Here is a 24,044-nt window from a genome sequence, read left to right on the forward strand (position 1 = left end):
AAGTCAACGCCAGAAGCATAAAATACAATATAAATATAACAGTTTTTCCATCGTATAAAACGATCAACAGCAACCAGTGTGAAAGTTATGGTCATTTCTACGTTCCGGGCAACCTAGGCTTCACTCTAGGGCATTGCTCCACCAGATCGAATAGTTAGGGCCTTAGAAGTCAACGCCCGAAGCTTAAAATACAAAATAAATAAAACAGTTTTTCCATCGTATAAAACGAAAAATTGCTACCAGTGTGAAAGTTATGGTCATTTCTACGTTCCGCGCAATCTGGGCTTTACCCTAGGGCGTTGTTCCACCAGATGGAATAGTTAGGGCCTAAGAAGTCAACGCCAGAAGCATAAAGAACGATATAAATACAACAGCTTTTCCATCGTATAAAACGAATAATTGCAACCAGTGTGGAAGTTATGGTCATTTCTGCGTTCCGCGCAACCTAGGCTTCACTCTAGGGCGGTGCTCTGCCAAATCGAATAGCTAGGGCCTTAGAAGTCAATGCCAGAAGCATAAAATACGATATAAATACAACAGCTTTTCCATCGTATAAAAGGAATAATTGCAAACAGTGTGAAAGTAATGGTCATTTCTACGTTCCGGGCAACCTAGGCTTCACTCTACGGCGTTGTTCCACCAGATCGAATAGTTAGGGCCTAAGAAGTCAACACCAGAAGAATAAAATACAAAATAAATACAACAGCCTTTACACTGTATAAAACGAATAATTGCAACCTGTGTGAAGGTTATCGTCATATCTACGTTCCGGGCAACCTAGGCTTCACTGTCGGGTGTGGCTCCACCAGATCGAAATGTTAGGGCCTAAGAAGTCAACGCCTGAAGCATAAAATACGATATAAATACAACAGCTATTCCATCGTATTAAATGAATAATTGTAAACAGTGTGAAAGTAGTGGTCATTTCTACGTTCCGAGCAACCTAGGCTTCACTCTAGGGCGTTGCTCCACCAGATCAAACAGTTAGGGCCTTAGAAGTCAACGCCAGAAGCATTTAATACAAAATAAATAGAACAGTTTTTCCATTGTATAAAACGAATAATTGCGACCAGTGTGAAAGTTATGGTCATTTCTACGTTCCGCTGTACCTGGGCTTTACTCTAGGGCGTTGTTCCACCAGATGGAATTGTTAGGGCCTAAGAAGTCAACGCCAGAAGCATAAAATACGATATAAATACAACAGCTTTTCCATTGTATAAAACAGATAATTGCAACCAGTGTGAAAGTTATGGTCATTTCTACGTTCCGGGCAACCTAGGCTTCACCCTAGGCCGTTGTTCCACCAGATCGAATAGTTAGGGCCTAAAAAGTGAACGCCAGAAGCATAAAATGCAATAAAAATACAACAGTTTTTCCATCGTATAGCAGGAATAATTTGCAACCAGTGTGATAGTAGTGGTCATTTCTACGTTCCGGGCAACCCAGGTTTCACTCCAGGGCGTTGCTCCACCAGATCGAATAGTTACGGCCTAAGAAGTCAACGCCAGAAGCATAAAATACGATAAAGATGCAACAGTTTTTCCATCGTATAAAACGAATAATTGCAATCAGTGTGAAAGTTATGGTCATTTCTACATTCCGAGCAACCTAGGCTTCACTCTAGGGCGTTGCTCCACAAGATCCAATAGTTAGTGCCTAAGTAGTCAACGCCAGAAGCATAAAATACAATATAAATAGCACAGTTTTTCCATTCTATAAAACGAATAATTGCTACCAGTGTGAAAGTTATGGTCATTTCTACGTTCCGCGCAACCTGGGCTTTACTCTAGGGCGTTGTTCCACCAGATGGAATAGTTAGGGCCTAAGAAGTCAGCGCCAGAAGCATAAAATACGATATAAATACAACAGTTTTTCCACTGTATAAAACGAATAATTGCTACCAGTGTGAAAGTTATGGTCGTTTCTACGTTCCGCGCAACCTGGGCTTTACTCTAGAGCGTTGTTCCACCAGATAGAATAGTTAGGGCCTAAGAAGTCAACGCCAGAAGCATAAAATACGGTATAAATACAACAGCTTTTCCATCGTATAAAACAAGTAATTGCAACCAGTGTGAAAGTTATGGTCATTTCTACGTTCCGGGCTACCTAGGCTTCACCCTAGGCCGTTGTTCCACCAGATCGAATAGTTAGGGCCTAAGAAGTGAACGCCAGAAGCATAAAATGCAATAAAAATACAACAGTTTTTCCATCGTATAGCAGGAATAATTTGCAACCAGTGTGATAGTAGTGGTCATTTCTGCGTTCCGGGCAACCCAGGTTTCACTCCAGGGCGTTGCTCCACCAGATCGAATAGTTACGGCCTAAGAAGTCAACGCCAGAAGCATAAAATACGATAAAGATGCAACAGTTTTTCCATCGTATAAAACGGATAATTGCAATCAGTGTGAAAGTTATGGTCATTTCTACGTTCCGCGCAACCTAGGCTTCACCCTAGGGCGTTGCTCCAGCAGATCGAATAGTTAGGGCCTAAGAAGTCAACACCAGAAGAATAAAATACAATAAAAATACAACAGTCTTTCCATCGTATAGCAGGAATAATTTGCAACCAGTGTGATAGTAGTGGTCACTTCTACGTTCCCGGCAACCCTGGTTTCACTCCAGGGCGTTGCTCCACCAGATCGAATAGTTACGGCCTAAGAAGTCAACGCCAGAAGCATAAAATACGATAAATATGCAACAGTTTTTCCATCGTATAAAACGAATAATAGCAATCAGTGTGAAAGTTATGGTCATTTCTACTTTCCGAGCAACCTAGGCTTCACTCTAGGCCGTTGCTCCACCAGATCGAACAGTTAGGGCCTTAGAAGTCAACGCCAGAAGCATTAAATACAAAATATATAGAACAGTTTTTCCATTGTATAAAACGAATAATTGCGACCAGTGAGAAAGTTATGGTCATTTCTACGTTCCGCGGAACCTGGGCTTTACTCTAGGGCGTTGTTCCAGCAGATGGAATTGTTAGGGCCTAAGAAGTCAACGCCAGAAGCATAAAATACGATATAAATACAACAGCTTTTCCATTGTATAAAACAGATAATTGCAACCAGTGTGAAAGTTATGGTCATTTCTACGTTCCGGGCAACCCAGGTTTCACTCCAGGGCGTTGCTCCACCAGATCGAATAGTTACGGCCTAAGAAGTCAACACCAGAAGAATAAAATACAATAAAAATACAACAGTCTTTCCATCGTATAGCAGGAATAATTTGCAACCAGTGTGATAGTAGTGGTCATTTCTACGTTCCGGGCAACCCAGGTTTCACTCCAGGGCGTTGCTCCACCAGATCGAATAGTTACGGCCTAAGAAGTCAACGCCAGAAGCATAAAATACGATAAAGATGCAACAGCTTTTCCATCGTATAAAACGAATAATAGCAATCAGTGTGAAAGTTATGGTCATTTCTACATTCCGAGCAACCTAGGCTTCACTCTAGGCCGTTGCTCCACCAGATCGAATAGTTAGGTCCTTAGAAGTCAACGCCAGAATCATAAAATACGATATAAATGCAACAGATTTTCCATCGTATAAAAGGAATAATTGCAACCAGTGTGAAAGTTATGGTCATTTCTACGTTCCGGGCAACCTAGGCTTCACTCTACGGCGATGCTCCACCAGATCAAACAGTTAGGGCCTTAGAAGTCAACGCCCGAAGCATAAAATACAAAACAAATAGAACGGTTTTTCCATTGTATAAAACGAATAATTGTTGCCAGTGTAAAAGTTATGGTCATTTCTACGTTCCGGGCAACCTAGGCTTCACTCTAGGGCGTTGCTCCACCAGATCAAACAGTTAGGGCCTTAGAAGTCAACGCCCGAAGCATATAATACAAAACTAATAGAACGGTCTTTCCATTGTATAAAACGAATAATTGCTGCCAGTGTAAAAGTTATGGTCATTTCTACGTTCCGGGCAACCTAGGCTTCACCCTAGGCCGTTGTACCACCAGATCGAATAGTTAGGGCCTAAGAAGTGAACGCCAGAAGCATAAAATACAATATAAATACAACAGTTTTTCCATCGTATAAAACGAATAATTGCAACCAGTGTGTAAGTTATGGACATTTCTACATTTCGAGCAACCTAGGCTTCACTCTAGGGCGTTGCTCCACCTGATCGTAATAGTTAGGGCCATAGAAGTCAACGCCAGAAGCATAAAACAAAACATAAATACAACAGTTTTTCCACCATATGAAACGAATAATTGCAACCAGTATGAAAGTTACGGTCATTTCTACTTTCCGGTCAACCTAGCCTTCACCCTAGGGCGTTGCTCCAACAGAGTGAATAGTTAGGGCCTTAGAAGTCAATGCCCGGAGTATAAAATGCAATAAAAATACAACAGTTTTTCCATCATACAACAGGAATAATTGCAACCAGATTGAAAGTGATGGTCATTTCTACGTAGCGGGCAACCTAGGCTCCACTCTAGGGCGTTGCTCCACCAGATCGAATAGTTAGGGCCTTAGAAGTCAACGCCCGAAGCATAAAATACAAAATAAATAGAACAGTTTTTCCATCGTATAAAACGAATAATTGCTACCAGTGTGAAAGTTATGGTCATTTCTACTTTCCGGGCAACCTGCGCTTCCCCCTAGGGCGTTGATCCACCAGATGGAATAGTTAGGGCCTTAGAAGTCAACGCCAGAAGCATAAAATACGATATAAATACAACAGCTTTTCCATCGTATAAAACGAATAATTGCAACCAATGTGAAAGTTATGGTCATTTCTACGTTCCGGGCAACCTAGGCTTCACTCTAGGGCGTTGCTCCACCTGATCGAATAGTTCGGGCCTTAGAAGTCAACGCCAGAAGCATAAAATACGATATAAATACAACAGCTTTTCCATCGTATAAAACGAATAATTGCAACCAATGTGAAAGTTATGGTCATTTCTACGTTCCGGGCAACCTAGGCTTCACTCTAGGGCGTTGCTCCACCTGATCGAATAGTTAGGGCCTTAGAAGTCAACGCCCGAAGCATAAAATACAAAATAAATAGAACAGTTTTTCCATCGTATAAAACGAATAATTGCTACCAGTGTGAAAGTTATGGTCATTTCTACTTTCCGGGCAACCTGCGCTTCACCCTAGGGCGTTGATCCACCTGATCGAATAGTTCGGGCCTTAGAAGTCAACGCCAGAATAATAAAATACAATATAAATACAACAGTTTTTCCACCATATAAAACGAATAATTGCAACCAGTATGAAAGTTACGGTCATTTCTACTTTCCGGGCAACCTAGGCTTCACCCTACGGTGTTGCTCCAACAGAGTGAATAGTTAGGGCCTTAGAAGTCAATGCCCGAAGCATAAAATGCAATAAAAATACAACAGTTTTTCCATCATATAACAGGAATAATTGCAACCAGTTTGAAAGTGATGGCCATTTCTACGTACAGGGCAACCTGCGCTTCACTCTAGGGCGTTGCTCCACCAGATCGAATAGTTAGGGCGTTAGAAGTCAACGCCCGAAGCATAAAATACAAAATAAATAGAACAGTTTTTCCATCGTATAAAACGAATAATTGCTGCGAGTGTGAAAGTTATGGTCATTTCTACTTTCCGGGCAACCTACGCTTCCCCCTAGGGCGTTGATCCACCAGATGGAATAGTTAGGGCCTAAGGAGTCAACGCCAGAAGCATAAAATACGATATAAATTCAACAGCTTTTCCATCGTATAAAACGAATAATTGCAACCAGTGTGAAAGTTATGGTCATTTCTACGTTCCGGGCAAACTAGGCTTCCCCCTAGGGCGCTGCTCCAACAGATTGCATAGTTAGGGCCTTAGAAGTCAATGCCCGAAGCATAAAGTGCAGTAAAAATACAACAGTTTTTCCATCGTATAGCAGGAATAATTTGCAACCAGTGTGAAGGTTATGGTCGTATCTACGTTCCGGGCAACCTAGGCATCACTGTAGGGCGTTGCTCCACCAGATCGAATAGCTAGGTCCTTAGAAGTCAACGCCAGAAGCATAAAATACGATATAAATACAACAGCTTTCCATCGTATAAAAGGAATAATTGCAAACAGTGTGAAAGTAATGGTCATTTCTACGTTCCGGGCAACCTAGGCTTCACTCTACGGCGTTGTTCCACCAGATCGAATAGTTAGGGCCTAAGAAATCAACACCAGAAGAATAAAATACAAAATAAGTGCAACAGCCTTTACACCGTATAAAACGAATAATTGCAACCTGTGTGAAGGTTATGGTCATATCTACGTTCCGGGCAACCTAGGCTTCACCCTATGGCGTTGTACCACCAGATCGAATAGTTAGGGCCTTGGAAGTCAAAGCCAGAAGCATAAAATACAATATAAATACAACAGTTTTTCCACCATATAAAACGAATAATTGCTACCAGTATGAAAGTTATGGTCATTTCTACGTTCCGCGCAATCTTGGCTTTACTCTAGGGCGATGTTCCACCAAATGGAATAGTTACGGCCTAAGAAGTCAACGCCAGAAGCATAAAATACGATATAAATACAACAGATTTTCCATCGTATAAAACGAATAATTGCAAGCAATGTGAAAGTTATGGTCATTTCTACACTACGAGCAACCTAGGCTTCACTCTAGGGCGTTGCTCCACCTGATCGAATAGTTAGGGCCTTAGAAGTCAACGCCAGAATAATAAAATACAATATAAATACAACAGTTTTTCCACCATATAAAACGAATAATTGCAACCAGTATGAAAGTTACGGTCATTGCTACTTTCCGGGCAACCTAGGCTTCACCCTTGGGCGTTGCTCCAACAGAGTGAATAGTCAGGGCCTTAGAAGTCAATGCCCGAAACATAAAATGCAATAAAAATACAACAGTTTTTCCATCATATAACAGGAATAATTGCAACCAGTTTGAAAGTGATGGTCATTTCTACGTACCGGGCAACCTAGGCTGCACTCTAGGGCGTTGCTCCACCAGATCGAATAGTTAGGGCCTTAGAAGTCAACGCCCGAAGCATAAAATACAAAATAAATAGAACAGTTTTTCCATCGTATAAAACGAATAATTGCTACCAGTCTGAAAGTTATGGTCATTTCTACTTTCCGGGCAACCTACGCTTCCCCCTAGGGCGTTGATCCACCAGATGGAATAGTTAGGGCCTAAGAAGTCAACGCCAGAAGCATAAAATACGATACAAATTCAACAGCTTTTCCATCGTATACAACGAATAATTGCAACCAGTGTGAAAGTTATGGTCATTTCTACGTTCCGGGCTACCTAGGCTTCCCCCTAGGGCGCTGCTGCAACAGATTGCATAGTTAGGGCCTTAGAAGTCAATGCCCGAAGCATAAAATGCAGTAAAAATACAACAGTTTTTCCATCGTATAGCAGGAATAATTTGCAACCAGTGTGAAGGTTATGGTCGTATCTACGTTCCGGGCAACCTAGGCATCACTGTAGGGCGTTGCACCACCAGATCGAATAGTTAGGTCCTTAGAAGTCAACGCCAGAAGCATAAAATACGATATAAATACAACAGCTTTTCCATCGTATAAAAAGAATAATTGCAAACAGTGTGAAAGTAATGGTCATTCCTACGTTCCGGGCAACCTAGGCTTCTCTCTACGGCGTTGTTCAACCAGATCGAATAGTTAGGGCCTAAGAAATCAACACCAGAAGAAAGAATACAAAATAAGTACAACAGCCTTTACACCGTATAAAACGAATAATTGCAAACAGTGTGAAAGTTATGGTCATTTCTACGTTCCGGGCTACCTAGGCTTCCCCCTAGGGCGCTGCTGCAACAGATTGCATAGTTAGGGCCTTAGAAGTCAATGCCCGAAGCATAAAATGCAGTAAAAATACAACAGTTTTTCCATCGTATAGCAGGAATAATTTGCAACCAGTGTGAAGGTTATGGTCATATCTACGTTCCAGGCAACCTAGGCTTCACCCTATGGCGTTGTAGCACCAGATCGAATAGTTGGGGCGTAAGAAGTGAACGCCAGAAGCATAAAATTCAATATATATACAACAGACTTTCCATCGTATAAAACGAATAATTGCAACCAGTGTGAAAGTTATGGTCATTTCTACATTTCGAGCAATCTAGGCTTCACTCTAGGGCGCTGCTCCACCTGATCGAATAGTTAGGGCCTTAGATGTCAACGCCAGAAGCGTAAAATACGATATAAATACAACAGCTTTTCCATCGTATAAAACGAATAATTGCAATCCATGTGAAGGTTATGGTCATTTCTACACTTCGAGCCACCTAGGCTTCACTCTAGGGCGTTGCTCCACCTGATCGAATAGTTAGGGCCTTAGAAGTCAACGCCAGAATAATAAAATACAATATAAATACAACAGTTTTTCCACCATATAAAACGAATAATTGCAACCAGTTTGAAAGTGATGGTCATTTCTACGTACCGGGCAACCTAGGCTGCACTCTAGGGCGTTGCTCCACCAGATCGAATAGTTAGGGCCTTAGAAGTCAACGCCCGAAGCATAAAATACAAAATAAATAGAACAGTTTTTCCATCGTATAAAACGAATAATTGCTACCAGTCTGAAAGTTATGGTCATTTCTACTTTCCGGGCAACCTACGCTTCCCCCTAGGGCGTTGATCCACCAGATGGAATAGTTAGGGCCTAAGAAGTCAACGCCAGAAGCATAAAATACGATACAAATTCAACAGCTTTTCCATCGTATACAACGAATAATTGCAACCAGTGTGAAAGTTATGGTCATTTCTACGTTCCGGGCTACCTAGGCTTCCCCCTAGGGCGCTGCTGCAACAGATTGCATAGTTAGGGCCTTAGAAGTCAATGCCCGAAGCATAAAATGCAGTAAAAATACAACAGTTTTTCCATCGTATAGCAGGAATAATTTGCAACCAGTGTGAAGGTTATGGTCGTATCTACGTTCCGGGCAACCTAGGCATCACTGTAGGGCGTTGCACCACCAGATCGAATAGTTAGGTCCTTAGAAGTCAACGCCAGAAGCATAAAATACGATATAAATACAACAGCTTTTCCATCGTATAAAAAGAATAATTGCAAACAGTGTGAAAGTAATGGTCATTCCTACGTTCCGGGCAACCTAGGCTTCTCTCTACGGCGTTGTTCAACCAGATCGAATAGTTAGGGCCTAAGAAATCAACACCAGAAGAAAGAATACAAAATAAGTACAACAGCCTTTACACCGTATAAAACGAATAATTGCAAACAGTGTGAAAGTTATGGTCATTTCTACGTTCCGGGCTACCTAGGCTTCCCCCTAGGGCGCTGCTGCAACAGATTGCATAGTTAGGGCCTTAGAAGTCAATGCCCGAAGCATAAAATGCAGTAAAAATACAACAGTTTTTCCATCGTATAGCAGGAATAATTTGCAACCAGTGTGAAGGTTATGGTCATATCTACGTTCCAGGCAACCTAGGCTTCACCCTATGGCGTTGTAGCACCAGATCGAATAGTTGGGGCGTAAGAAGTGAACGCCAGAAGCATAAAATTCAATATATATACAACAGACTTTCCATCGTATAAAACGAATAATTGCAACCAGTGTGAAAGTTATGGTCATTTCTACATTTCGAGCAATCTAGGCTTCACTCTAGGGCGCTGCTCCACCTGATCGAATAGTTAGGGCCTTAGATGTCAACGCCAGAAGCGTAAAATACGATATAAATACAACAGCTTTTCCATCGTATAAAACGAATAATTGCAATCCATGTGAAGGTTATGGTCATTTCTACACTTCGAGCCACCTAGGCTTCACTCTAGGGCGTTGCTCCACCTGATCGAATAGTTAGGGCCTTAGAAGTCAACGCCAGAATAATAAAATACAATATAAATACAACAGTTTTTCCACCATATAAAACGAATAATTGCAACCAGTATGAAAGTTACGGTCATTGACACTTTCCGGGCAACCTAGGCTTCACCCTAGGGCGTTGCTCCAACAGAGTGAATAGTTAGGGCCTAAGAAGTCAACGCCAGAAGCATAAAATAGGATACAAATTCAACAGCTTTTCCATCGTATAAAACTAATAATTGCAACCAGTGTGAAAGTTATGGTCATTTCTACATTTCGAGCAACCTAGGCTTCACTCTAGGGCGCTGCTCCAACAGATTGCATAGTTAGGGCCTTAGAAGTCAATGCCCGAAGCATAAAATGCAGTAAAAATACAACAGTTTTTCCATCGTATACCAGGAATAATTTGCAGCCAGTGTGAAGGTTATGGTCGTATCTACGTACCGGGCAACCTAGGCATCACTGTAGGGCGTTGCTCCACCAGATCGAATAGTTAGGTCCTTAGAAGTCAACGCCAGAAGCATAAAATACGATATAAATACAACAGCTTTTACACCATATAAAACGAATAATTGCAACCAGTACGAAAGTTATGGTCATTTCTACGTTCCGGGCAACCTAGGCTTCACCCTAGGCCGTTGCTCCACCAGATCGAATAGTAAGGGCCTAAGAAGTGAACGACAGTAGCATAAAATACAATATAAATACAACAGTTTTTCCATCATATAAAACGAATGATAGAAACCAGTGTGAAAGTTATGGTCATTTCTACGTTCCGCGCAATCTTGGCTTTACCATAGGGCGTTGTTCCACCAGATGGAATAGTTAGGGCCTAAGAAGTCAGCGCCAGAAGTATAAAATACGATATTAATACAACAGCTTTTCCATCGTATAAAACGAATAATTGCAACCAATGTGAAAGTTATGGTCATTTCTACACTTCGAGCAACCTAGGCTTCACTCTAGGGCGTTGCTCCACCTGATCGAATAGTTAGGGCCTTAGAAGTCATCGCCAGAATAATAAAATACAATATAAATACAAACGTTTTTCCACCATATAAAACGAATAATTGCAACCAGTATGAAAGTTAAGGTCATTTCTACTTTCCCGGCAACCTAGGCTTCACCCTAGGGCGTTGCTCCAACAGAGTGAATAGTTAGGGCCTTAGAAGTCAATGCCCGAAGTATAAAATGCAATAAAAATACAACAGTTTTTCCATCATATAACAGGAATAATTGCAACCAGATTGAAAGTGATGGTCATTTCTACGTAGCGGGCAACCTAGGCTTCACTCTAGGGCGTTGCTCCACCAGATCGAATAGTTAGGGCCTTAGAAGTCAATGCCCGAAGCATAAAATACAAAATAAATAGAACAGTTTTTCCATCGTATAAAACGAATAATTGCTACCAGTGTGAAAGTTATGGTCATTTCTACTTTCCGGGCAACCTGCGCTTCCCCCTAGGGCGTTGATCCACCAGATGGAATAGTTAGGGCCTTAGAAGTCAACGCCAGAAGCATAAAATACGATATAAATACAACAGCTTTTCCATCGTATAAAACGAATAATTCCAACCAATGTGAAAGTTATGGTCATTTCTACGTTCCGGGCAACCTAGGCTTCACTCTAGGGCGTTGCTCCACCTGATCGAATAGTTCGGGCCTTAGAAGTCAACGCCAGAATAATAAAATACAATATAAATACAACAGTTTTTCCACCATATAAAACGAATAATTGCAACCAGTATGAAAGTTACGGTCATTTCTACTTTCCGGGCAACCTAGGCTTCACCCTAGGGCGTTGCTCCAACAGAGTGAATAGTTAGGGCCTGAGAAGTCAATGCCCGAAGCATAAAGTGCAGTAAAAACACAACAGTTTTTCCATCGTATAGCAGGAATAATTTGCAACCAGTGTGAAGGTTATGGTCGTATCTACGTTCCGGGCAACCTAGGCATCACTGTAGGGCGTTGCTCCACCAGATCCAATAGCTAGGTCCTTAGAAGTCAACGCCAGAAGCATAAAATACGATATAAATACAACAGCTTTTCCATCGTATAAAAGGAATAATTGCAAACAGTGTGAAAGTAATGGTCATTTCTACGTTCCGGGCAACCTAGGCTTCACTCAACGGCGTTGTTCCACCAGATCGAATAGTTAGGGCCTAAGAAATCAACACCAGAAGAATAAAATACAAAATAAGTGCAACAGCCTTCACACCGTATAAAATGAATAATTGCAACCTGTGTGAAGGTTATGGTCATTTCTACGTTCCGGGCAACCTAGGCTTCACCCTATGGGGTTGTACCACCAGATCGAATAGTTAGGGCCTAAGAAGTGAACGCCAGAAGCATAAAATACGATATAAATACAACAGCTTTTCCATCGCACATAATGTATATTTGCAAACAGTGTGAAAGTAATGGTCATTTCTACGTACCGGGCAACCTAGGCTCCACTCTAGGGCGTTGCTCCACCAAAGGGAATAGTTAGGGCCTTAGAAGTCAACGCCAGAAGCATAAAATACAATAAAGATGCAAAAGTTTTTCCACCGTATAACAGGGATAACTGCAAACAGTATGAAAGTACTGGCCGTTTCTACGTTCCGGGTAACCTAGGTTTCACTCTAGGGCGTTGCTCCACCAGATTGAATAGCTAGGGACATAGAATTCAACGCCTTAAGGATAAAATACAATATAAGTACAACAGTTTTTCCATCGTATAAACCGAATAATTGCTACCAGTGTAAAAGTTATGGTCATTTCTACGTTCCGGGCAACCTAGGCTTCACCCTAGGGCGTTGTTCCACCAGATCGAAAAGTTAGGGCCTAAGAAGTGAACGCCAGAAGCATAAAATACAAAATAAATAGAACAGTTTTTCTATTGTATAAAACGAGTAATTGCTGCCAGTGTGAAAGTTATGTTCATTTCTACATTCCGAGCAACCTAGGCGTCACTCTAGGGCGTTGCTCCAGCAGATCGAATAGTTAGGTCCTTAGAAGTCAACGCCAGAAGCATAAAATACGATATAAATACAACAGCTTTTCCATAGTATAAAAGGAATAATTGCAAACAGTGTGAAAGTCATGGTCATTTCTACGTTCCGGGCAACCTAGATTCCACTCTAGGGTGTTGCTCCACCAAATCGAATAGCTAGGGCCTTAGAAGTCAACGCCAGAAGCAAAAAATACAATAAAGATGCAAAAGTTTTTCCATCGTATAACAGGAATAACTGCAAACAGTATGAAAGTACTGGTCATTTCTACGTTCCCGGTAACCTAGGTTTCACCCTAGGGCGTTGTGTCACCAGATCGAATAGTTAGGGCCTAAGCAGTGAACGCCAGAAGCATAAAATACAATATAAATACAACAGTTTATCCATCATATAAAACGAATAATTGCAACCAGTATGAACGTTATGGTCATTTCTACTTTCCGGGCAACCTGGGCTTCACCCTAGGGCGTTAAACCAACAGATTGAATAGTTAGGGCCTTAGAAGTCAATGCCCGAAGCATAAAATGAAATAAAAATACAACAGTTTTTCCATCATATAACAGGAATAATTGCAACCAGTTTGAAAGTGATGGTCATTTCTACGTTCCAGGCAACCTAGGCTTCACTCTAGGGCGTTGTTCCACCAGATCGAATAGCTAGGGCCTAAGAAGTCAACGCCAGAAGCATAAAATACAATATAAATATAACAGTTTTTCCATCGTATAAAACGATCAACAGCAACCAGTGTGAAAGTTATGGTCATTTCTACGTTCCGGGCAACCTAGGCTTCACTCTAGGGCATTGCTCCACCAGATCGAATAGTTAGGGCCTTAGAAGTCAACGCCCGAAGCTTAAAATACAAAATAAATAAAACAGTTTTTCCATCGTATAAAACGAAAAATTGCTACCAGTGTGAAAGTTATGGTCATTTCTACGTTCCGCGCAATCTGGGCTTTACCCTAGGGCGTTGTTCCACCAGATGGAATAGTTAGGGCCTAAGAAGTCAACGCCAGAAGCATAAAGAACGATATAAATACAACAGCTTTTCCATCGTATAAAACGAATAATTGCAACCAGTGTGGAAGTTATGGTCATTTCTGCGTTCCGCGCAACCTAGGCTTCACTCTAGGGCGGTGCTCTGCCAAATCGAATAGCTAGGGCCTTAGAAGTCAATGCCAGAAGCATAAAATACGATATAAATACAACAGCTTTTCCATCGTATAAAAGGAATTATTGCAAACAGTGTGAAAGTAATGGTCATTTCTACGTTCCGGGCAACCTAGGCTTCACTCTACGGCGTTGTTCCACCAGATCGAATAGTTAGGGCCTAAGAAGTCAACACCAGAAGAATAAAATACAAAATAAATACAACAGCCTTTACACTGTATAAAACGAATAATTGCAACCTGTGTGAAGGTTATCGTCATATCTACGTTCCGGGCAACCTAGGCTTCACTGTCGGGTGTGGCTCCACCAGATCGAAATGTTAGGGCCTAAGAAGTCAACGCCTGAAGCATAAAATACGATATAAATACAACAGCTATTCCATCGTATTAAATGAATAATTGTAAACAGTGTGAAAGTAGTGGTCATTTCTACGTTCCGAGCAACCTAGGCTTCACTCTAGGGCGTTGCTCCACCAGATCAAACAGTTAGGGCCTTAGAAGTCAACGCCAGAAGCATTTAATACAAAATAAATAGAACAGTTTTTCCATTGTATAAAACGAATAATTGCGACCAGTGTGAAAGTTATGGTCATTTCTACGTTCCGCTGTACCTGGGCTTTACTCTAGGGCGTTGTTCCACCAGATGGAATTGTTAGGGCCTAAGAAGTCAACGCCAGAAGCATAAAATACGATATAAATACAACAGCTTTTCCATTGTATAAAACAGATAATTGCAACCAGTGTGAAAGTTATGGTCGTTTCTACGTTCCGCGCAACCTGGGCTTTACTCTAGAGCGTTGTTCCACCAGATGGAATAGTTAGGGCCTAAGAAGTCAACGCCAGAAGCATAAAATACGGTATAAATACAACAGCTTTTCCATCGTATAAAACAAGTAATTGCAACCAGTGTGAAAGTTATGGTCATTTCTACGTTCCGGGCTACCTAGGCTTCACCCTAGGCCGTTGTTCCACCAGATCGAATAGTTAGGGCCTAAGAAGTGAACGCCAGAAGCATAAAATGCAATAAAAATACAACAGTTTTTCCATCGTATAGCAGGAATAATTTGCAACCAGTGTGATAGTAGTGGTCATTTCTGCGTTCCGGGCAACCCAGGTTTCACTCCAGGGCGTTGCTCCACCAGATCGAATAGTTACGGCCTAAGAAGTCAACGCCAGAAGCATAAAATACGATAAAGATGCAACAGTTTTTCCATCGTATAAAACGGATAATTGCAATCAGTGTGAAAGTTATGGTCATTTCTACGTTCCGCGCAACCTAGGCTTCACCCTAGGGCGTTGCTACAGCAGATCGAATAGTTAGGGCCTAAGAAGTCAACACCAGAAGAATAAAATACAATAAAAATACAACAGTCTTTCCATCGTATAGCAGGAATAATTTGCAACCAGTGTGATAGTAGTGGTCACTTCTACGTTCCCGGCAACCCTGGTTTCACTCCAGGGCGTTGCTCCACCAGATCGAATAGTTACGGCCTAAGAAGTCAACGCCAGAAGCATAAAATACGATAAATATGCAACAGTTTTTCCATCGTATAAAACGAATAATAGCAATCAGTGTGAAAGTTATGGTCATTTCTACTTTCCGAGCAACCTAGGCTTCACTCTAGGCCGTTGCTCCACCAGATCGAACAGTTAGGGCCTTAGAAGTCAACGCCAGAAGCATTAAATACAAAATATATAGAACAGTTTTTCCATTGTATAAAACGAATAATTGCGACCAGTGAGAAAGTTATGGTCATTTCTACGTTCCGCGGAACCTGGGCTTTACTCTAGGGCGTTGTTCCACCAGATGGAATTGTTAGGGCCTAAGAAGTCAACGCCAGAAGCATAAAATACGATATAAATACAACAGCTTTTCCATTGTATAAAACAGATAATTGCAACCAGTGTGAAAGTTATGGTCATTTCTACGTTCCGGGCAACCCAGGTTTCACTCCAGGGCGTTGCTCCACCAGATCGAATAGTTACGGCCTAAGAAGTCAACACCAGAAGAATAAAATACAATAAAAATACAACAGTCTTTCCATCGTATAGCAGGAATAATTTGCAACCAGTGTGATAGTAGTGGTCATTTCTACGTTCCGGGCAACCCAGGTTTCACTCCAGGGCGTTGCTCCACCAGATCGAATAGTTACGGCCTAAGAAGTCAACGCCAGAAGCATAAAATACGATAAAGATGCAACAGCTTTTCCATCGTATAAAACGAATAATAGCAATCAGTGTGAAAGTTATGGTCATTTCTACATTCCGAGCAACCTAGGCTTCACTCTAGGCCGTTGCTCCACCAGATCGAATAGTTAGGTCCTTAGAAGTCAACGCCAGAATCATAAAATACGATATAAATGCAACAGATTTTCCATCGTATAAAAGGAATAATTGCAACCAGTGTGAAAGTTATGGTCATTTCTACGTTCCGGGCAACCTAGGCTTCACTCTACGGCGATGCTCCACCAGATCAAACAGTTAGGGCCTTAGAAGTCAACGCCCGAAGCATAAAATACAAAACAAATAGAACGGTTTTTCCATTGTATAAAACGAATAATTGTTGCCAGTGTAAAAGTTATGGTCATTTCTACGTTCCGGGCAACCTAGGCTTCACTCTAGGGCGTTGCTCCACCAGATCAAACAGTTAGGGCCTTAGAAGTCAACGCCCGAAGCATATAATACAAAACTAATAGAACGGTTTTTCCATTGTATAAAACGAATAATTGCTGCCAGTGTAAAAGTTATGGTCATTTCTACGTTCCGGGCAACCTAGGCTTCACCCTAGGCCGTTGTACCACCAGATCGAATAGTTAGGGCCTAAGAAGTGAACGCCAGAAGCATAAAATACAATATAAATACAACAGTTTTTCCATCGTATAAAACGAATAATTGCAACCAGTGTGTAAGTTATGGACATTTCTACATTTCGAGCAACCTAGGCTTCACTCTAGGGCGTTGCTCCACCTGATCGAATAGTTAGGGCCATAGAAGTCAACGCCAGAAGCATAAAACAAAACATAAATACAACAGTTTTTCCACCATATGAAACGAATAATTGCAACCAGTATGAAAGTTACGGTCATTTCTACTTTCCGGGCAACCTAGCCTTCACCCTAGGGCGTTGCTCCAACAGAGTGAATAGTTAGGGCCTTAGAAGTCAATGCCCGGAGTATAAAATGCAATAAAAATACAACAGTTTTTCCATCATACAACAGGAATAATTGCAACCAGATTGAAAGTGATGGTCATTTCTACGTAGCGGGCAACCTAGGCTCCACTCTAGGGCGTTGCTCCACCAGATCGAATAGTTAGGGCCTTAGAAGTCAACGCCCGAAGCATAAAATACAAAATAAATAGAACAGTTTTTCCATCGTATAAAACGAATAATTGCTACCAGTGTGAAAGTTATGGTCATTTCTACTTTCCGGGCAACCTGCGCTTCCCCCTAGGGCGTTGATCCACCAGATGGAATAGTTAGGGCCTTAGAAGTCAACGCCAGAAGCATAAAATACGATATAAATACAACAGCTTTTCCATCGTATAAAACGAATAATTGCAACCAATGTGAAAGTTATGGTCATTTCTACGTTCCGGGCAACCTAGGCTTCACTCTAGGGCGTTGCTCCACCTGATCGAATAGTTCGGGCCTTAGAAGTCAACGCCAGAATAATAAAATACAATATAAATGCAACAGTTTTTCCACCATATAAAACGAATAATTGCAACCAGTATGAAAGTTACGGTCATTTCTACTTTCCGGGCAACCTAGGCTTCACCCTACGGCGTTGCTCCAACAGAGTGAATAGTTAGGGCCTTAGAAGTCAATGCCCGAAGCATAAAATGCAATAAAAATACAACAGTTTTTCCATCATATAACAGGAATAATTGCAACCAGTTTGAAAGTGATGGCCATTTCTACGTACAGGGCAACCTGCGCTTCACTCTAGGGCGTTGCTCCACCAGACCGAATAGTTAGGGCGTTAGAAGTCAACGCCCGAAGCATAAAATACAAAATAAATAGAACAGTTTTTCCATCGTATAAAACGAATAATTGCTGCGAGTGTGAAAGTTATGGTCATTTCTACTTTCCGGGCAACCTACGCTTCCCCCTAGGGCGTTGATCCACCAGATGGAATAGTTAGGGCCTAAGGAGTCAACGCCAGAAGCATAAAATACGATATAAATTCAACAGCTTTTCCATCGTATAAAACGAATAATTGCAACCAGTGTGAAAGTTATGGTCATTTCTACGTTCCGGGCAAACTAGGCTTCCCCCTAGGGCGCTGCTCCAACAGATTGCATAGTTAGGGCCTTAGAAGTCAATGCCCGAAGCATAAAGTGCAGTAAAAATACAACAGTTTTTCCATCGTATAGCAGGAATAATTTGCAACCAGTGTGAAGGTTATGGTCGTATCTACGTTCCGGGCAACCTAGGCATCACTGTAGGGCGTTGCTCCACCAGATCAAATAGCTAGGTCCTTAGAAGTCAACGCCAGAAGCATAAAATACGATATAAATACAACAGCTTTCCATCGTATAAAAGGAATAATTGCAAACAGTGTGAAAGTAATGGTCATTTCTACGTTCCGGGCAACCTAGGCTTCACTCTACGGCGTTGTTCCACCAGATCGAATAGTTAGGGCCTAAGAAATCAACACCAGAAGAATAAAATACAAAATAAGTGCAACAGCCTTTACACCGTATAAAACGAATAATTGCAACCTGTGTGAAGGTTATGGTCATATCTACGTTCCGGGCAACCTAGGCTTCACCCTATGGCGTTGTACCACCAGATCGAATAGTTAGGGCCTTGGAAGTCAAAGCCAGAAGCATAAAATACAATATAAATACAACAGTTTTTCCACCATATAAAACGAATAATTGCTACCAGTATGAAAGTTATGGTCATTTCTACGTTCCGCGCAATCTTGGCTTTACTCTAGGGCGATGTTCCACCAAATGGAATAGTTACGGCCTAAGAAGTCAACGCCAGAAGCATAAAATACGATATAAATACAACAGATTTTCCATCGTATAAAACGAATAATTGCAAGCAATGTGAAAGTTATGGTCATTTCTACACTACGAGCAACCTAGGCTTCACTCTAGGGCGTTGCTCCACCTGATCGAATAGTTAGGGCCTTAGAAGTCAACGCCAGAATAATAAAATACAATATAAATACAACAGTTTTTCCACCATATAAAACGAATAATTGCAACCAGTATGAAAGTTACGGTCATTGCTACTTTCCGGGCAACCTAGGCTTCACCCTTGGGCGTTGCTCCAACAGAGTGAATAGTCAGGGCCTTAGAAGTCAATGCCCGAAACATAAAATGCAATAAAAATACAACAGTTTTTCCATCATATAACAGGAATAATTGCAACCAGTTTGAAAGTGATGGTCATTTCTACGTACCGGGCAACCTAGGCTGCACTCTAGGGCGTTGCTCCACCAGATCGAATAGTTAGGGCCTTAGAAGTCAACGCCCGAAGCATAAAATACAAAATAAATAGAACAGTTTTTCCATCGTATAAAACGAATAATTGCTACCAGTCTGAAAGTTATGGTCATTTCTACTTTCCGGGCAACCTACGCTTCCCCCTAGGGCGTTGATCCACCAGATGGAATAGTTAGGGCCTAAGAAGTCAACGCCAGAAGCATAAAATACGATACAAATTCAACAGCTTTTCCATCGTATACAACGAATAATTGCAACCAGTGTGAAAGTTATGGTCATTTCTACGTTCCGGGCTACCTAGGCTTCCCCCTAGGGCGCTGCTGCAACAGATTGCATAGTTAGGGCCTTAGAAGTCAATGCCCGAAGCATAAAATGCAGTAAAAATACAACAGTTTTTCCATCGTATAGCAGGAATAATTTGCAACCAGTGTGAAGGTTATGGTCGTATCTACGTTCCGGGCAACCTAGGCATCACTGTAGGGCGTTGCACCACCAGATCGAATAGTTAGGTCCTTAGAAGTCAACGCCAGAAGCATAAAATACGATATAAATACAACAGCTTTTCCATCGTATAAAAAGAATAATTGCAAACAGTGTGAAAGTAATGGTCATTCCTACATTTCGAGCAATCTAGGCTTCACTCTAGGGCGCTGCTCCACCTGATCGAATAGTTAGGGCCTTAGATGTCAACGCCAGAAGCGTAAAATACGATATAAATACAACAGCTTTTCCATCGTATAAAACGAATAATTGCAATCAATGTGAATGTTATGGTCATTTCTACACTTCGAGCCACCTAGGCTTCACTCTAGTGCGTTGCTCCACCTGATCGAATAGTTAGGGCCTTAGAAGTCAACGCCAGAATAATAAAATACAATATAAATACAACAGTTTTTCCACCATATAAGACGAATAATTGCAACCAGTATGAAAGTTACGGTCATTGACACTTTCCGGGCAACCTAGGCTTCACCCTAGGGCGTTGCTCCAACAGAGTGAATAGTTAGGGCCTAAGAAGTCAACGCCAGAAGCATAAAATAGGATACAAATTCAACAGCTTTTCCATCGTATAAAACTAATAATTGCAACCAGTGTGAAAGTTATGGTCATTTCTACATTTCGAGCAACCTAGGCTTCACTCTAGGGCGCTGCTCCAACAGATTGCATAGTTAGGGCCTTAGAAGTCAATGCCCGAAGCATAAAATGCAGTAAAAATACAACAGTTTTTCCATCGTATAGCAGGAATAATTTGCAGCCAGTGTGAAGGTTATGGTCGTATCTACGTACCGGGCAACCTAGGCATCACTGTAGGGCGTTGCTCCACCAGATCGAATAGTTAGGTCCTTAGAAGTCAACGCCAGAAGCATAAAATACGATATAAATACAACAGCTTTTACACCATATAAAACGAATAATTGCAACCAGTACGAAAGTTATGGTCATTTCTACGTTCCGGGCAACCTAGGCTTCACCCTAGGCCGTTGCTCCACCAGATCGAATAGTAAGGGCCTAAGAAGTGAACGACAGTAGCATAAAATACAATATAAATACAACAGTTTTTCCATCATATAAAACGAATGATAGAAACCAGTGTGAAAGTTATGGTCATTTCTACGTTCCGCGCAATCTTGGCCTTACCATAGGGCGTTGTTCCACCAGATGGAATAGTTAGGGCCTAAGAAGTCAACGCCAGAAGCATAAAATACGATATTAATACAACAGCTTTTCCATCGTATAAAACGAATAATTCCAACCAATGTGAAAGTTATGGTCATTTCTACGTTCCGGGCAACCTAGGCTTCACTCTAGGGCGTTGCTCCACCAGATCGAATAGTTAGGGCCTTAGAAGTCAATGCCCGAAGCATAAAATACAAAATAAATAGAACAGTTTTTCCATTGTATAAAACGAATAACTGCAACCAGTGTGAAAGTACTGGTCACTTCTACGTTCCGGGTAACCTATGTTTCACTCTAGGGCGTTGCTCCACCAGATCGAATAGCTAGGGACTTAGAATTTAACGCCAGAAGGATAAAATACAATATAAGTACAACAGTTTTTCCATTGTATAAAATGAATAATTGCAGACATTGTGAAAGTAATGGTCATTTCTACGTTCCGGTCAACCTAGGCTTTACTCTAGGACGTTGCTCCACCAGATCGAATAGTTAGGGCCTTAGAAGTCAACGCCCGAAGCATAAAATACAATGAAGATGCAAGAGTTTTTCCATCGCATAACAGGAATTATTACAACCAGTGTGAAGGTAATGGTCTGTTCTACGTTCCGGGCAACCTAGGCTTCACTCTAGGGCGGTGCTCCACCAGATCAAATAGTTAGGGCCTAAGCAGTCAACGCCAGAAGAACAAAATACGATATAAGTACAACAGTTTTTCCATCGTATAAACTGAATGATTGCGAACATTGTGAAAGTAATGGTCATTTCTACGTGCCTGGCAACCTACGCGTCACTCTAGGGCGTTGCTGCTCCACATCTGATAGCTACCGCCTAAGAAGTTAACGCCGGAAGCATGAAATACAATATAAGTACAACAGCTTCGCCATCGTATAAAATGAATAATTGCAAACAGTGTGAAGGTAATGGTCATTTCTACGTTCCGAGCAACCTAGGCTTCACTCTAGGGCGTTGCTCCACCAGATCGAATAGTTAGGGCCTTAGAAGTCAACGTCAGAAGCATAAAATACAAAATAAATAGAACCGTTTTTCCATTGTATAAAACGAATAACTGAAACCAGTGTGAAAGTACTGGTCATTTCTACGTTCCGGGTAACCTAGGTTTCACTCTAGGGCGTTGCTCCACCAGGTCGAATAGCTAGGGACTTTGAATTCAACGCCAGAAGGATAAAATACAATATAAGTACAACAGTTTTTCCATCGTATAAAATGAATAATTGCAGACATTGTGAAAGTAACGGTCTTTTCTACGTTCCGGTCAACCTAGGCGTCACTCTAGGGCGTTGCTCCACCACATCTAATAGCTACGGCCTTAGAAGTCAACGCCAGGAGCATAAGATACATTATAAATACAACAGCTTTTCCATCGTATAAAACGAATAATGGTAACCAGTGTGAAAGTTATGGTCATTTCTACGTTCCGGTCAACCTAGGCATCACTCTAGGACGTTGCTCCACCAGATCGAATAGTTAGGGCCTATGAAGTCAACGCCAGAAGCATAAAATACAATAAAGGTGCAGCAGTTTTTCCATCGTATAACAGGAATAATTGCAACCAGTGTGAAGGTAATGGTATGTTCTACGTTCCGAGCAACCTAGGCTTCACTCCAGGGTGTTGCTCCACCAGGTGGAATTGCTAGGGACTGAGAATTCAATGCCAGAAGCATAAAATGCAGTATAAATTTAACAGCTTTTCCATCGTATAAAAGGACTAATAGCAACCAGGGTGAAAGTTATGGCCATTTCAACGTTCCGGGCAACCTAGGCTTCACCCTAGGGCGTTGCTCCACCAGATCAAATAGTTAGGGCCTAAGAAGTCAACGCCAGAAGCATAAATTACAATATAAGTACAACAGCTTTCCCATCGTATGTTATGTATATTTGCAAACAGTGTGGAACTAATGGTCATTTCTACGTGCCGGGCAACCTAGGCTTCACATGAGGGTGTTGCTCCACCAGGTGGAATAGCTAGGGACTTAGAATTCAATGCCAGAAGCATCAAATGAAATATAAATATAACAGCTTTTCCATCGTATAAAACGAGTAATAGCAACCAGTGTGAAAGTTATGGTCATTTCTACTTCCCGGGCAACCTAGGCTTCACTATAGGGCGTTGCACCACCTGGTCAAATAGTTAGGGCCTAAGAAGTCAACGCCAGAAGAATAAAATACGATATAAATTCAACAGCTTTTCTATCGTATAAAACGAATAATGGTAACCAGTGTGAAAGTTATGGTCATTTCTACGTTCCGGGCAACCTAGGCTTCACCCTAGGGCGTTGCTCTAACAGATTCAATAGTTAGGACCTGAGAAGTGAACGCCCGAACCATAAAATGCAAAAAAAATACAACAGTGTTTCCATCATATAACAGGAATAATTGCAACCAGTTTGAAAGTGATGGCCAATTCTACGTTCCGGGCAACCTAGGGTTCTCTCTAGGGCGTTGCTCCACCAGATCGAATAGATAGTGCCTTAGAAGTCAACGCCAGAAGCATAAAATACAATATAAATACAACAGTTTTTCCATCGTATAAAACGAATAATTGCAACCAGTATGAAACTTATGGTCATTTCTACTTTCCGAGCAACCTAGGCTTCACCCTAAGGCGTTTGTCCAACAGATTGAATAGTTAGGGCCTTAGAAGTCAACCACCGAACCATAAAATGCAAAAAAAATACAACAGTGTTTCCCACATATAACAGGAATAATTGCAACCAGTTTGAAAGTGATGGCCAATTCTACGTTCCCGGCAACCTAGGCTTCTCTCTAGGGCGTTGCTCCACCACATCGAATAGATAGTGCCTTAGAAGTCAACGCTAGAAGCATAAAATACAATATAAATACAACAGTTTTTCCATCGTATAAAACGAATAATTGCAACCAGTATGAAACCTATGGTCATTTCTACTTTCCGAGCAACCTAGGCTTCACCC

Source organism: Calliopsis andreniformis, unplaced genomic scaffold, assembly GCF_051401765.1.
Source record: "Calliopsis andreniformis isolate RMS-2024a unplaced genomic scaffold, iyCalAndr_principal scaffold0026, whole genome shotgun sequence".
NCBI classification, from domain to species: domain Eukaryota; kingdom Metazoa; phylum Arthropoda; class Insecta; order Hymenoptera; family Andrenidae; genus Calliopsis; species Calliopsis andreniformis.